Consider the following 15,027-nt stretch of genomic DNA (forward strand, 5'->3'; position numbering starts at 1 on the left):
TGAGTGTGTGTGTGTGTGTGTGAGAGAGAGAGAGAGAGAGAGAGAGAGAATCTTTGGCCAGGTCTGCACTACAAAGTTATTTCAGCAGAATTATATTGCTCAGGTGTGTGAAAAACACACTATGCTCCCTCGGTTGGCACTGCAATGCCACATCTGGTGACAAAACTGCCCTGTTTTGGTGACCAAATAAAACCACTTCGATGAGCTTTTTGCAGCAAACTTAAAGTGACAGAGTGTCAGTGTAGACGCTGCTGTTCATTATATCACCATAACTGGCCTCCTCCAGTATCCCACAATGCCCTCTGTGAACTCGCCTGCCCTGCATTCCTGCTACAGAGCCATGGGCCCCTCCCCTTTCATCGCTCTGGGAAGTTCTGAGCCTGCTGCTCTGCTGCGGCAGCCAGGAGCAAATCACTGCCGTGGATGCTGCTCTCTCCCGCCCTGCGAACACAGAGCAGGGTAGCGGGAACTTCCTTACATGGGGGGGCACCGGCATCCGAACTGTGACACCCCCAGGACACCCCTTCCCTAGAGGAGGCTCTTACCTTCTAAACAGGGACGGCTGTTTTCTAGTAAAATCACTAAAAGGGAAGGAGAAAACTCGAAAGAGGTTCCTTCTGGCGCTCACGTACATGAACCCGAATACTCTCTCAGTCCTCAAAGGGAGACCTGGAGAAGGAGACTTGCTGAATCAAAGCCACAGGGGTCTCTGAGGTTTCCCTGGCCCCTCGCCCCTGTCCTGCCTGGCTGATGTCAGCTTCTCTCTGTGAGGTCACCACCTCCCCACCACCTTTGACCAATAGTCTGAGGTCCTGCAAAAGGCCTTTGTGATGTCACTGCCTGTCATGGACTCACAGATCCTGCCCACTCTTGGCCCCGTGCGGTCCGTGGGGGGTGCCCCTTTCAGTGCGACAGCCCTTCTCGGGGGTCCACTCTCTCTCAGGGTCAGGCCCCTCCACCTCCTGGAGCCGCACCTCTCTGAGCCTTAGCACGTCTGTCTCTCGCCGTGGGCCCCATCAGGAAGTCCACACGCTCTGGATCCCCTGGGCCTCCTCACCCCCGAAGGGGATGATGCCCCCTGTTCTCTAGACCGGAGTGACTCTCAGCCAGCATAAAACAGGAGGGTTTATTAAGAGTTGAACACAGCACAGGAAACTCTCAGGGCCTCAGGCCTGGCCTCTCACAGTAACAGCACATCCCAGTCCCCCTGCAGCCAGGTGGGCTCTGCCTGCTTCCCCTCGCCAGCCCAGAGCCCCCCTGCTTCCCAGCTGGGCCTCTGATATCCCCGGCCCCAAGCCCCACCTCTGTCCATTGTCTTTTCTCCAGGTAAACAGGGTTGCCTGGGCCTCCTCTCCTCTCCGCCCTCCTCTGGCTGGAACAGGTTGGTCACGGGGACCTCTCTCTGCAGCCCATTGTCCTCTCACTGGCCAGAACTGGCTGTGACTCCTGAGCTGGGTCTCCGGGTCACCAGGTCACCAGTCGCTGGGGTCTCCATCCTCCAGGCCATCAGCCGGGGTCCCAAGTCCCTCTCCGGTCCTCTGTAACAACAAACTCCCTTTCCCCTCACCTCGTTAAACCAGTAACACCTGGGGACACTGAGTCCCACTCCCTGTGCATGCAACCCACTGGAAAACACAGAAAACCCTAAGAAAATCCCCCACTTCGTCAAAGAGCCCAGCACACCTCTCCTCCTCTGGGCACCTAGAGCAGAGGCGGCTGGTGCTGATGGCTCCAAGGGAAGGCTTAAAAGCAACTGATGTCAGGGCAAGAGGAGGGCAGGACCATGCCTATGTGCGGCCTTCAGACAGACACAAAAACACCCAGCCAGGCTGCTCCCTGCCATGCCGAACCCCCACTGAAGGCCACCCGCAGAGGAGCATGCGGGGCGGCTGCTGATGCTCTGTGGCCAACATCAGAAGACAGTAGGAAAGCAGGGCCAGCCCCCCTGGTGGCGCCTCTTACTGTTCCCACTCTCTGTGCTCACTTTTTCATTGGGGCAGGAGATTCTACCCCAAGAGGCTTTTCCCGAGCTGGCGACAAGCAGAGAAACACCCAGGCTCCCAAGGTGCTATGTAGCAACCCCCTCAAGCACAGGGACAGGCGCACCCTTGGAAGAGGGAAACTGCTCCACATGCTAACCCGGGCAGCCGCCCAGTTTCTTTGGCAAGTCAGGAATGGCAAAGGCGAGACTGGAAGCACCTGGGGCTCATGTCCCAGCCTTTGTGACACCCAACCCCCAACTCCTTCCCGGGGCTCTAGCTGAAGCCAGAGCATTGGCCTGAGCGGCCAAGAAGAGGTTCCAGCCCTGAAGGGAGCAGGACTTTCAGCACAAAGGTAAAACTGCACAAGCACAACCACAAAGGGACTCGAACCCTCAATCGCCTGATCCGAAGTCAGACGCCTTATCCATTAGGCCACGTGGTCACATGAGAAAAGGTCCTCCAGGCACTTCTTTGGAAAAGGCAGACACTGACGCATCCAACGAAGGGGGGATTCACCCACGAAAGCTCATGCTCCAATACGTCTGTTAGTCTATAAGGTGCCACACAACTCTTTGCTGCTTTTACAGACACTGTGTTACTCAGGTCAGCTACTAAGGGGGGCCGAGACTCTCTGGGCACAAGAAGTCGAGTTCCCAGTGAGATGTGAGACTTAATTCTCTGGAGCCAGGTGCAGGGTTTTGGCAGGGAGGCTCAGGCATGGGGGACTGGGGTGCAGCGGATGGACTGGCTGTCTAGGTGAGGAGATTTAGTCGCACTGAGGAGGAGGAGGAGGAATCCTGCTGATAGGCAGTGGCCAGGGCCGGTGCAACCACTAGGCGAACTAGTCGGCCGCCTAGTGTGCCAAGTGGTTGGGGGCACCAAAAATCGCACTCAGGGGAGGCAGTGGAGTGGAGGTGAGCTGGGGCAGGGGGCTGGGAGGTGCGGGGGGAGGGCTGCCTGCAGCAAGTAATGGGGGGGGGGCGTGCAGCCAGCAATGGGGGGGTGCGTGCAGGGGAACCACTCCCTGTCCCAGCTCACCTCTGCTCCGTCTTCTCCCCTGAGCACGCTGCCCCCGCTCTAATTCTCCTCCCCTCCCAGGCTTGCGGCACTAAACAGCTGATTGGCACCGCAAGCCTGGGAGGCGGGAGAAGTGGAGCTGCACCGGCGTGCTCAGGGGAGAAGGCAGAGCGGAGGTGAGCTGGGGTGGGGAGCTGCTGCAGGGGGGGCTGCCCGGCTCTTCCCCATGGCCCCTGCCCCTGCTCCACCCCAGCCCCCAGCCCCCCCCGCCCCTGCACTCACTGCATGGTAAGTGGAGTGACCCAGCCCCAGCCTGGTCCACTCCCCTGGCTCCCAGCCACGCCGCCGGCGAGTGCTGTGGGGCGGTTCCCCCCTCCCCCCAAGCTTGGGAACCAGGGGAGCAGAGCAGGCTGGCGCCCCAGGCCTCCATGGGGAGAAGCAGAGGGGGGCTGGTCCCAGGCCTCCGTGGGACCAGGGGGGCTGGCTAATTCCTGCGGGAAGTGGAGTGACCCAGCCCCAGCCTGCTCTGCTCCCCTGGCTCCCAGGCTTGTGTTGGTGTTGGCTGGATTTGTGCGGGTGTTTGTGTACATTAGCAATTGTGTGTGTGTGGCTGGATTCATGCATGTGTTCGTGTATGTTTGCAATTGTGTGTGTGTGCATGCTCTGCTGCCCTCTGCCGGCACGACAACTATTTCTCTGTATGTCACAGCCCCCATACCACCGACCCCAGTGGAGATTTCCCCATCTTACAAGGGCTGGCTGGCCTGACCCTTCTCCCCTCTGCGGAGTGTGGTGGGGGCTGCAGCTTACCCCCTGTGGGGTGGGAGTGCCACGGTGTGGGGTGCTGGTCTCCAATGCACCTGGAGAGCAGCTCAGGTGAGGCAGGGCAGGGTGTGTGGTGTCCGTTCTGCATTGCCTGGTGCTGGGCCATTGCACAATCCCCAGCCACACCGCACAGCGCATCCTGAGAGGGAGTGGGGGACCAAGCACATGATCCTGCATGAGGGGATCATTCTCATTGGTAGCCGTCCAGTGGCAGTGAGTTCCACAGGCCTTGGCACATGCTGTGTGGGGAAGGAGGTCCTTGTATTTGGAGCAGTGGGAGTGAACTGCATGCAGTTGTGTCTCTGAGCACGATTGTGAATATTGTGGGGGGGGGTGATTGTGAGTGTGGCTGGGGGAGTGATTGTTGATGTCTTTGGGGGTTGGGCTAGCATGTCCCTCTGGGTGTGTGGTGTGTGAGTATTCTTGGGATTGTGTGACTCCGTGTGTGTGTGTGTGTGTGTGTGTGTGTGTGTGTGTGTGTCACTTGCTGCAGGGTACAAAATCCTGCAAAGCCATTTCCTACTGGTTAGCCCAGAAACACACTGATACAAACAGTGTCACAGATGCACACACACATACAGAGTAGGGCTCAGCCCCACCAGCAGGGGGCACCAGGGACACACACGTCTCTCCTGGGCCAGCTTGGACAATTTCCCATCACGACCCGGCACAGTGCTGGTGCCCCCACACGGGGGTGGGCAGTGACTGAGCAGGGGGAGCAGATGTGCTGGATTCAGAAGGAAGCACTTTGGGAAAATCAGCCAAGGCCCTTAGGGAGGGGAGTGGGGTTGAGTGGTCAGAGCAGGGAGGGGGCTGGGCACCAGGACCCCTGGGTTCTATCCCTGGCCCAGGCAGTGGAGGGGGTCTAGAGCAGGGGGACTGGGAGCCAGGACTCCTGGGTTCCATAGGGGAGACTGTTTTTTCCTGGGCTCCCCTCCCTAGAGATCCCAGCCCAGCCCCCTAGTGGAGAGTGAGTGGGAGCAGGGGAAGTTGCTCTCCCACTTCAGAAACATGATTCAAAACCCTGCCCCATTGGCTGTGACATCAAGGACCTCCCCCTCCCCAAGGCAGATAGTAGAAGCCCCGCCCCACCAGAGAAGGGGGGGGTCTAGTTGCACCCACAAAACACCCACTCACAGTTGCACAGAAACCCCACCCAGCCCCCTGCTAGGACAGGATCTGCTGCTCCCCTCTGTTTCCTTATCACCAGGAGCTGCTCCCGGCCAGGCACCACACCCCATTCACACGCCCTTGGTCACTATGTAGCTCAGTAGCAATCACTGCCCCGAAGTGACTCCGGTGCAGGCACCCACAGCACGAACTCCCCACACCGGATTCTGGCCACACGTAGAGAATTCTCTCCGCCGGGCTCCTTCGGTTCCTCTCGCTGCTCTCCGTCCTGCCGCCAGACACTGCTCATCTGCATAACCCCGCCCATGGACACGCGACACCTTATGTCGTTTTGGTCGCAAGTGAATGAGTTGCCTGCGGGGAGTGAATACGTCACCTCACGTCACAGCCGCCGGGCGGGGATTGTCTGTGAGCCCCGCGCTGGGGGCGGGGCTTCAGGGAGAGACCCAGCCCCATAGACAGCCTGGGGCAGGGAGATATTGGGGGAAGGGATGAGGGGATGGGGGAAGGGAGAGACCCAGCCCCATAGACCCCCAGAGGCAGGAAATGAGGGGAGAAGGGGGGAGGGAGGGATCCAGCCCTATAGACCTGTAGGGGCAGGGAGATATTGGGGGCAGGAGGGGAGAAGGGGGGTTGGCAGAGACCCAGCCCGGGGTGCAGGGAAATGGGGTGGTTTGGAAGGAACTGGGGAGGAGAAGATACACGGGGCAGGACACATGTTGGGACAGGGAAACTGACTCACTCCGAATACATGCGGGGCAGGGCAGGGCGGAGGCAGATCATGCTGGTCCCAGGGTAATTTTGGGGGGTTCTGATGCCCCACTCAGCCGGGGGGCTCCCCTCTGGGCTGAGGAGACCTGGGGTGGGGCGGGTGCAGGGGCTGTGTGTGTGTGTGTCAGGCTTACACACAGGGTTACAGTTGGTTCGGAGGCTCAGCGCCCCCCACTATACAGATTGTTCTGGCACCACTGGCCTAGGGTCACCGTCTAGTGCCCTTTGCCGCCCCGCTCAGGGCCTGCCTGGCTCTCCTAGAGCAGGGCGAGCGCCCAGCTCTCCTGGGGCAGGGCTGGCGAGAGCTCTGGACAGATACTAACAGTGCTGGGGAGCCTGGATGAATATTAGTTGGACAGAGGAGCCTGGGGCAGTTTTATCAGAGAGCAGAAATGAATCCTGAACACAGCACTGGAGCTGCAGTGCTCGGGGTGTGGGCCTGGGTCTCCTGCACAGTCTCCCTGCCCCCCCCCCCTCGTGGCATAACAAGATCCCTGCAGAGAAGCAGAGGTGCGGGAACGAGGGGTGCGGCGGGGGCTGCAGCACCCCCATGTCTCACTGTGCAAAGCTCCAGGTGCTGTGGGAACAAAGCCAGCATTATTGTGCGATTCCAGAGAACCCCGGAGCTGTGCTGCCCCTGTGCAGTGTGAGCGGGAATTGCACATTTTCACACTGCTTGTGAACACCAGGGCCCGTGCAACCATTTGGGCAAACTAGGCGGCCGCCTAGTGGTTGGTGGCGCCTAATAGCCCCCTCAGGCGAGGAGGTGGAGCAGAGATGAGCTGGGGGGCGCGCAGGGAGGGCTGTCCCCAGTAACGGGGGATTGAGGGCGCACAGGGGAACCGCTGCCCACCCCAGCTCACCTCCACTCTGCCTCCTCCGCCGAGAACACAGCCCAGCTCTAATTCTCCTCCAGTCGGCGTCGCAAGCCTGAGCGGGGAGGAGAATTAGAGCGATGCCGGCGTGCTCAGTGGAGGGGGTGGAGCAGAGGTGAGCTGGGGCGGGCTCCCCAGGCAGGCTTAGCTTCCGCAGGCAGGGGCGGCAGGTTATATCTGTGTGCGGTGCCCGGGCTCCAGGAATATTCAGGGCTGGGGGCCCTGCTCCAGCAATATTTCGAGCTGGGTCTCTCCCCCGGCCCTGAGCCTCCCCAATGCCCCAAACCCTCATCCCCAGCAAGAGCCCTCATCCCCCCGCACCCTAATCCTCTGCCCCAGCCCTGAGCCCCCCTGCAGCATGAACCCCTCATCCCCCCACACCCTAATCCTCTGCCCCAGCCCTGAGCCCCCCTGCAGCATGAACCCCTCATCCCCCCGCACCCTAATCCTCTGCCCCAGCCAGAGCCCTCACCCCTGCACCCTAATCCTCAGCCCCAGCCCTGAGCCCCCCCCGCGCAGCATGAACCCCTCATCCCCCCGCACCCTAATCCTCAGCCCCAGCCCTGAGCCCCCCTGCAGCATGAACCCCTCATCCCCCCGCACCCTAATCCTCTGCCCCAGCCAGAGCCCTCACCCCTGCACCCTAATCCTCAGCCCCAGCCCTGAGCCCCCCTGCAGCATATACCCCTCATCCCCCCGCACCCTAATCCTCAGCCCCAGTCCTGAGTCCCCTCCTGCATCATGAATCCCTCATCGTCAGCCCCACAGCCCTCACCCCTGTATTCCCTCCTATCCCCAAACTCCCTCCCCACAAGGTGCACCGCCTCCCCCTTCCCACATACCCCTTCCCAACCCCAAACTCCATCCCAAAGCCTGTACCCTTCACCCCCTCCTGCACACCCACCCCCTGCCCCAGCCCCGAGCCTGCACCCAAACTCCATCCCAAAGCCTGCACCCCTCCTGCACCCTAATCCCCAGCCCAGGATCTGCACCCCAGACCTCCCCCTCCCGAGCCCCCTCCCAGAGCATTAGGCAGGTGTGAGCAGAGTTTGGGGGTGCAGAGTTGGGGGGCGGGTTCTGGGCACCACCAAAATTTCTACAAACTTGCCACCCATGTCTGCAGGAGGTCTCCCCAGGCAGGGTAAGCTGCCGTGGCAGGGGGTGGGGTGGGGAGGAAGTCTCCCCAGGCAGGGTTAGCTGCCACGGGGGGATGGGGGGAGTAGTTGCTGCAGGGGGGCTCCCCGGGTTGGGGGCTGAGTTAGCTGCGGGAGGTGGGGGAACGGACAGACGAGGTTAGCTGGGTGGGAGGGTGCAAGGTGGAAGTTTCACCTAGGGCCCAAAACTTCCTTGCACCCGCCCTAGGGCTTTCCGCACCCTGACAGGCTGATTAGAGCACCTGCAGCCAATCAAGGCAGAGCTAATCAGGGCACCTGGGTTTAAAAAGGAGCTCACTTCAATTTGTGGTGTGCGTGTGAGGAGCTGGGAGTAAGAGGTGCAAGGAGCTGAGAGGAAGAGGCTGTGCTGTGCTGTGCTGTGCTGTGCTGTGCTGCTGGAGGACTGAGGAGTACAAGCGTTATCAGACACCAGGAGGAAGGTCCTGTGGTGAGGATAAAGAAGGTGTTTGGAGGAGGCCAGGGGGGAAGTAGCCCAGGGAGTTGTAGTTGTCAAGCAGCTGTTACAGGAGGCACTATAGACAGCTGCAATCCACAGGGCCCTGGGCTGGAACCTGGAGTAGAGGGCAGGCCTGGGTTCCCCCCAAACCTCCCAACTCCTGATCAGACACAGGAGGAGTTGACCCAGACTGTGGGTTCTACCAGAGGGGAAGATCACTGAGGTGAGCAAATCTGCCAATAAGTGTAGGACCCACTAAGGTAGAGGAGGAACTTTGTTGCAGCCTCTAATTGCAGCATTTTTAAATGGTCTGCATGTTGCTTGCAGGCTCCTAACACTTGTGACAGCAGCTCCTTTTAATTTCCATCCAACCATCTGTACTTATGCTGATAGGTCGACTTTAGGTTTAACTTTGATTGGTAGCTGAGAAGATGGCATATCGGACAGAAACCCGTTCGACAAACCTCTTGTTATTTCCTGACTTCTTTATTCATCACCTTTTCCTTATTTCCCAGCAGATTGACTAGATCTGGGTGCTAGCAGGGGGACCTGACGGGCTCCTTATTTTCTGATTTCTTTCAGAAGCATTGAACTTGCCAGGGCACAGTCAGATTCTGGATGCTCATGTAAATGTAACACCTCGTGCTCAGCTTTAGTTCTGTTTCTCAGCTCTTTTGGAAAATCGATCTTTAGTCTGTCATGTAGCATCCTTGCATTAGGAGATGGCTAATTAATAAGACCATAAACCTTGGCAATCAAATGGAACCTGAAGTCCACAGAAGAGCCCGAAAGGCCCTTGGGGAGTGGAGTGCAAGTTGAGGAAGACTTCCCTGCACAGCTTCTCTCTCAATTCTCGTTTTCCTGTATTGAGCGCAAAAGTTGGGAATCAGCTCAGGGTAGGGTTATACCATATGTGTGCAGTGGTTAGACAAGAAACTGGACTGGTATGGAGCAAAACTATCTTATGTGTGCCTGATGACTGTACGTTTGAGAAGGAGCAGAAAAGAGCATTGGGGCTGCGGTATAGCGCTTGCATAGGCTTTCTTTGGCCTGTTTTGCTGTAAGAGTTAACAGTGAGAGATTGTTAGTCACAGGTCAGTGGGTGGGTTTATGCAAATTAGGAGTGTACAGGGAAACCAGCAAGAGGAAGGAGGGTGAAAGACTTCTCTGTCTTTGAACAGAATTGTGTGTTAAGGGCTCTTGCTTTGAATTCTTCCAGTGGAGTCTGTAGCCCTGAGGATTAATCTGTTGGTCTGTATAAAATGTCTTTTTGATAAAAGTGTGTAGGCTGCATAGATTAATAGAATTATTTGCAATAGCTGTAATGCAAGATACCTAGAAACTTCTAGGCCAGACATCCTGGCCAATTTCCTCTGTGACGCTGAAAGCAACCTTTAAGACCCTTACTCAGAAAAGTAATAATAGGAGACAAACCTACGCAAATTGTCTAGGGACTTTTTGAATGTCTGCTAACCTTTCACCTAGTTAGGGTTGTTGGAAAACCATAGTGCTAATGAAGCCTTTTCGTATTAGGCCTGAGTGAACCAAAGTTATGCTATGCTTGCCCAAACCGTGTTGGAAAGCTTACAGAACTTATTAGACTGAAGGCCGTGTATTTACCTATGTCAGCTATTTTGCTTATCAGCTTGTTTGGCTCCCCAAGTGTATGCAGCTGCGTTCACATGTATGCATCCAAAGTATCTAGTACAAAGGGTCAACGGATGTATCTTGTGTCCCCTTCAGAATGACAAATGTATCCTCAACAGATGTATCTTGTAGCCCCCACAAAATGATATATGTATCCTGCGTATCCAATTATCCCCTAACAGATACATGTACAGGTTCTACAGGTCAACCAAATGACGTAGACAAACGTAGGCTAAGTTGTTTGTTACTGATTATAAAAAGGCCCGTTCGGGCTTGTGGGGTGTCTCTCTCTTCTGGCACTAGCCGATCAGAGCACCCGCTCAGCTGACCGATCAATAAAGGGTGTGGTACTCGTCTTCCTGTCTCCGTGCCTCCTTGGTGTAATTAGGTAAGCTCCAGGGGGAAATGAGCCCTTTTGGCTAACAGGGTGAAAAGGAGGGTATTTCTGCCCACAAATCTAACACGTACACCACAAGATACGTACATGGCTGTCATTAATACGTACACAAAAGGTCAGCCTATGAAAACAGGTACCCTCACCTTTCCATGGGGGAAAGACAAATTTGGGCATAGGAGGAAGGATTTCTCCCTATAAAAAGGGTGACAATCCACCATTAGGCGGGCGATACATCTTTCTATTCTTATCGTCTCAACCTACTTCGAAGCCTCTTTCTCCTACGAAAGCTGTCAATACTAAGTCGTAGTATTAAGTCTTTTCACAGCTGTAAGTATGAAATAAGTCTTATTTCTGTTTTACTTTAAAACATCTAGTTTAAAAAAGGGTTTAACTCATAACCAGTTTCTTTATAACTTCCTCTATCAAAGGTATGAAATTCACTCTAGTGCTACTGCTGCAGAGTGCATTTAGAACTGTGATATTTGTAACTTTGTAATCTCATACTGCTTTTAACATTTTACATTTACTTCTTGTTTTATTGATTTTAAATAAAAGGTCTTAATTGACTAATTTTGTCTCAGTGTAAGTTTCCTCTCAAATACCCCAATCTCCTTGTATAAATTCTGTGAAGCCTGATTCAAGACTAACTTTATCTTCTGATCTCACACATTGGCGAGCCATACCCATATTATTAATATCTATTAATTTTTATTAATATTATTAATTAGAAAATTATTTTTTAAATAAAACTAAATTAAGTGGATAAATTCCACTGTCCCTACTAACCCTCCCCAAATCAGGCTATAAGTCATTTCGGGGAAGTGATCATTACTTTGCGTTACCTAGTTATCAAAGCCTTGTGAATGGTGTTTGGTGCGTGTCTGGGTGCTCCTCGTGCTGAAGTAGAAAGCAGTGGGGGAAGAGTGGCTGCCTAACATCCGAGACTCACAGCATTGCTTCTCGGCTCCTTAGAGCTCAGATCAAGCGCAGTGTCTGTTCTTATCAGTTTAAAATCTGATAAGTCCTTTATTTAAGGACTGTATGTTAAATTGATTTTTGAAACAAGGGGATGGAATAGGAGCTTGCTCTGTCCACCCCATGCATTGACCTGGACCAGTGCCTCTCCTTCTGGGGAGAATTGTCTAGTTAAAAAAGCAGAAAAAGTTTCACTCTAAAGATGCTGATTTGAGAAGATTTTTTTGAAAGTAGTTGAAAAATCAGGTCTCTTTAGCACTTAGGTTCTTCATAACAACATATTGTTAAAATTCCTTGGGAGTGTTTTCTGAGTCTGCAGATGTGAGTTTTTTGTTTTTGTTTTAAAAGCTGGGATTCTTCTGTTTGCTGTGAGTCTTTTCAACAATATGAGGGACGAATGCTTTTTGGACTGAGGGTCTGTTTGGGAGATGGTTGGTTGTGGGGGGGTTGTGTGTGTGAGGGGGGAACACAGATTGGTAATATTCGAGGTCACAGTTATATCACTAACTGGATGAGTTACATAGACTTCTCCCCACCCAGCCTACGTTCCATGTATCTTGACTGAGCCTGGTGCCCACCATTCCAGAGCAGAAGCCTGAGCCCCACCGCACGTGGGAAGGTCGGGAACTCCCACTGGTTGCCTGCTCCTGCAGTGTTTATGACTCCAGAAGGGGGTAGGGACCAGCCCCTGCAGGCAGCCCGGGGGAAGAGCTGCTGCTTTGCTGCCCCCGACTCCCCCTCAGTTACAGCCCAGGAGGCTGTGGCCACAATAAAAGCCCCTGGTGGCCACATTTGAGAAATGCTGGAGCCTCACAGTAAACAAATCCCAGCAGGTTTGTCACTCCCTGTCCTCCACCCTGGGGATTTCCTGCCCTCTCCCACATAGACCAACCTTCCTGGAAGTTCCCACCCCCTATGTATTTACTGCCCTTTCTCCCCGCCAAGGGAACCCGCCAGCAACTCCCTGATCATCCCTCCCTCAACTGGCTCCACTGCAGCCATTTCCCTTCCCCGGCCCCTGGAAGGACGGAATGAGCTGGAGCAAAACATGGATGTTGCGCTGCAGCCTGTTAGGGCAAAAAGGGCAACTGGGGACATGCCAGAACAGGAAATAATTTCCCAGCACAATTCCCCCCAGGCTCATTCCCTGCACACGGATATTCTAGCTTGTCCTGCATGTGACAGAAACATTCAAATCTAGGGCTGTCAATTAATCGCAGTTAACTTACGCAATTAACTTTAAAAAAAACATGATTAATCTGTTTTAATCACACCATTAAACAATAGAATACCAATTGAAATTTATTATATTTTGTTTTTCTACATATTCAAATATATTGATTTCAATTACAACATAGAATACGAAGTGTACAGTGCTCACTATATATAGTTTTATTACAAATATTTACACTGTAAAATATAAAGTACTGTACTGCAATCTCTTTATTATTGAAGTGCAACTTGCATATGTAGATTTTGTTGTTGTTGTTGCAGAAGTGCACTCAAAAAGAAAACAATGTAAAACTTTAGAGTCCAGTCAGTCCTACTTCTTGTTCAGCCAATCGCTAAGCCAAACAAGTTTGTTTACATTTACTGGAGATAATGCTGCCCGTGTCTTATATACGTCACCTAAAAGTGAGAACAGGCTCTCTCATGGCACTTTTGTAGCCAGCGTTGCAAGGTATTAACGTGCCAGATATGCTAACATCCATATGCCTTCATACTTCAACCACCATTCCAGAGGACATGCTTCCATGCTGATAACGCTCGTTAAAAAAATAATGCATTAATTTGTGACTGAAGACCTTGATGAAGAACTGTATGTCTCCTGCTCCATGGTTTTATCTGCATTCTGCCATATATTTCGTTTTATGGCAGTCTTGGGTGATGACCCAGCACATGTTGTTCACTTTAAGAACACTTTCACTGCAAACTTGACAAAACGCAAAGAAGGTATAATGTGAGATTTCTAGAGATAGCTACAGCGCTCAACCCAAGGTTTAAGAATCTGAAGAGCCTTCCAAAATCCAAGAGGGACGAGGTGTGAAACACGTTGTCAGAAGTCCTTAAAGAGCAACACACTGATGCAGACACTACAGAACCTGAACCACTAGACAGGAAAATCTTCGGTGGGTGGCATCTGACTCAGATAAGGAATATGAAGGTACTTTGGATCGTTATGGAGCAGTACCTGTCATCAGCATGGAAGCATGTCCCTGGCCTCTGATTGCTAGAAGCTGGGAGGGGAGAACAGGGGCTGGACCTCTCCATGACTGCCTGGTCTGGTCACTCCCTCTGAAGCCCATAGCCAGGGCCAGCCTTAGGGGTGGGTGCCACCAGGGAATTGCCCAGGGGTACCATGGTCAAGGGCGGTGCTGTACGGTAGCAGAGAGGTGTGTGCTGCAGGTGTAAAGTCAGAAACTGCTCCCAGCTGGCAGGGGAGAGCTGCTTGGGGTGGTGCCCAGATTTCTCCCTGCTCAGGAACATGAGGGGAGGGAGGGGAAGAGAAGGGGGAGATAGCGGTGATGAGCGGATACTGCTCCCCCCAATGTTCCTCCGTGCCCACCTAGGGGGCTGTGAGGGGGGAGCAAGGAGCGACATCAGGGCTCCCTGCCTCCAGGTCACCTTCCCCACCTGGGCTGCATAAGGGGAGGACAGAGAGCAGCAGCCCAGGTGGGGAAGGTAACCTGGAGGCAGGGAGCCCTGATGTCGCTCCTTGCTCCCCCCTCACAGCCCCCTAGCGATGTGCGGAGGAGCAGTGTTCAGGGGCGGCGGGGAGAGTGAGCAGCAATGCCAGCTACTCCGTGCATCCAGGTCAGTTTCCCCAAGTGGGCACAGGAGGGGGTGCAGGGGTTAGGGGAAAAGGGGGCACAGTGCAGGGATTACGGGTGTGGGAGGAGGCAGGGGTTAGGGGTGCAGGGGTTAGGGGCACTGGAGGGGGCACAGGGTTAGGGGTGAAGAGCTTGGGGGCACCAGAGGAGGTTCAGGGTTGGGTGCCAGAGGGGGGGAGCAGGGATTAGGGGGACAGTAGCACAGACCACACCTACTCCTCCTGCTTTCTCCTGACACCAGCATCACCCTTCCCAGCATCGCCTCATGGCAGCATCTGCTTCCGGACTCACACCAGAAATGGGAAGTCTGGGCCCTGCCTGGCAGCGGCTGTCAGGAAATGGAAGCAGGAGACACTACCACTCCCATGGTGCTGTGGGGCCCATCCTGGGTGGTGGGAGATGGAGGCAGTGGACACTACCACTCCCATGGTGCTGTGGGGCCCGTCCTGGGTGGTGGGAGATGGAGGCAGTGGACACTACCACTCCAATGGTGCTGTAGGGTTTTCAGGTGGGGTTGGGCTCCAGGGGAGGTTTGGCATCTTAAGGGATTGGGGGGGGGGTTGCTTGGAGGAGGTTTGAGGACCAACGGTGAAGGGGAAGTTGGACACTGGCCAGAATACCAGGAGACAAGGCAGGTGAGGTGATACCTGTTACTGGACCAGCTTTGGAGCCACACAGGGTGGTCTTCATGCAGGGGAAAGGTGCTCAGAGCATCACAGTTCAATAGAAGGTGGAACGCTTTGCCCCGAACACCAGACATTCCCCTACTTCCTGGAACGGGGGGGCCTGTCCCCATTGTCCTGTAAACAGCCCCACCATGTAACCCAGAGGTGGCTGCATCTTAGCACCAAAACACCAGTGGTCACTGCTCCAGAGGAGATGGTACATACAGGCCACTGCTCTACGTGGCCCCACAAGTTACTGCCCCAAGAGGTGAGGTACACACAGGCTACTACTCAAACTGG

At 54.5% G+C, this 15,027-nt stretch overlaps 1 non-coding gene and 1 pseudogene across 1 annotated transcript; one reads left to right on the top strand and one right to left on the bottom strand.

Moving 5' to 3' along the window:
• Positions 1-2,351: 2,351 nt before the first annotated feature.
• TRNAR-UCG lies at positions 2,352-2,424 on the bottom strand. The gene has a single exon. It is a non-coding gene; the product is annotated as a tRNA-Arg (tRNA).
• An 8,784-nt stretch (positions 2,425-11,208) lies between these two features.
• LOC123354984 lies at positions 11,209-11,383 on the top strand (annotated as a pseudogene).
• Positions 11,384-15,027: the final 3,644 nt, after the last annotated feature.

Source organism: Mauremys mutica, chromosome 22 (assembly GCF_020497125.1).
Source record: "Mauremys mutica isolate MM-2020 ecotype Southern chromosome 22, ASM2049712v1, whole genome shotgun sequence".
In the NCBI taxonomy this organism is placed as follows: Eukaryota; Metazoa; Chordata; order Testudines; family Geoemydidae; genus Mauremys; species Mauremys mutica.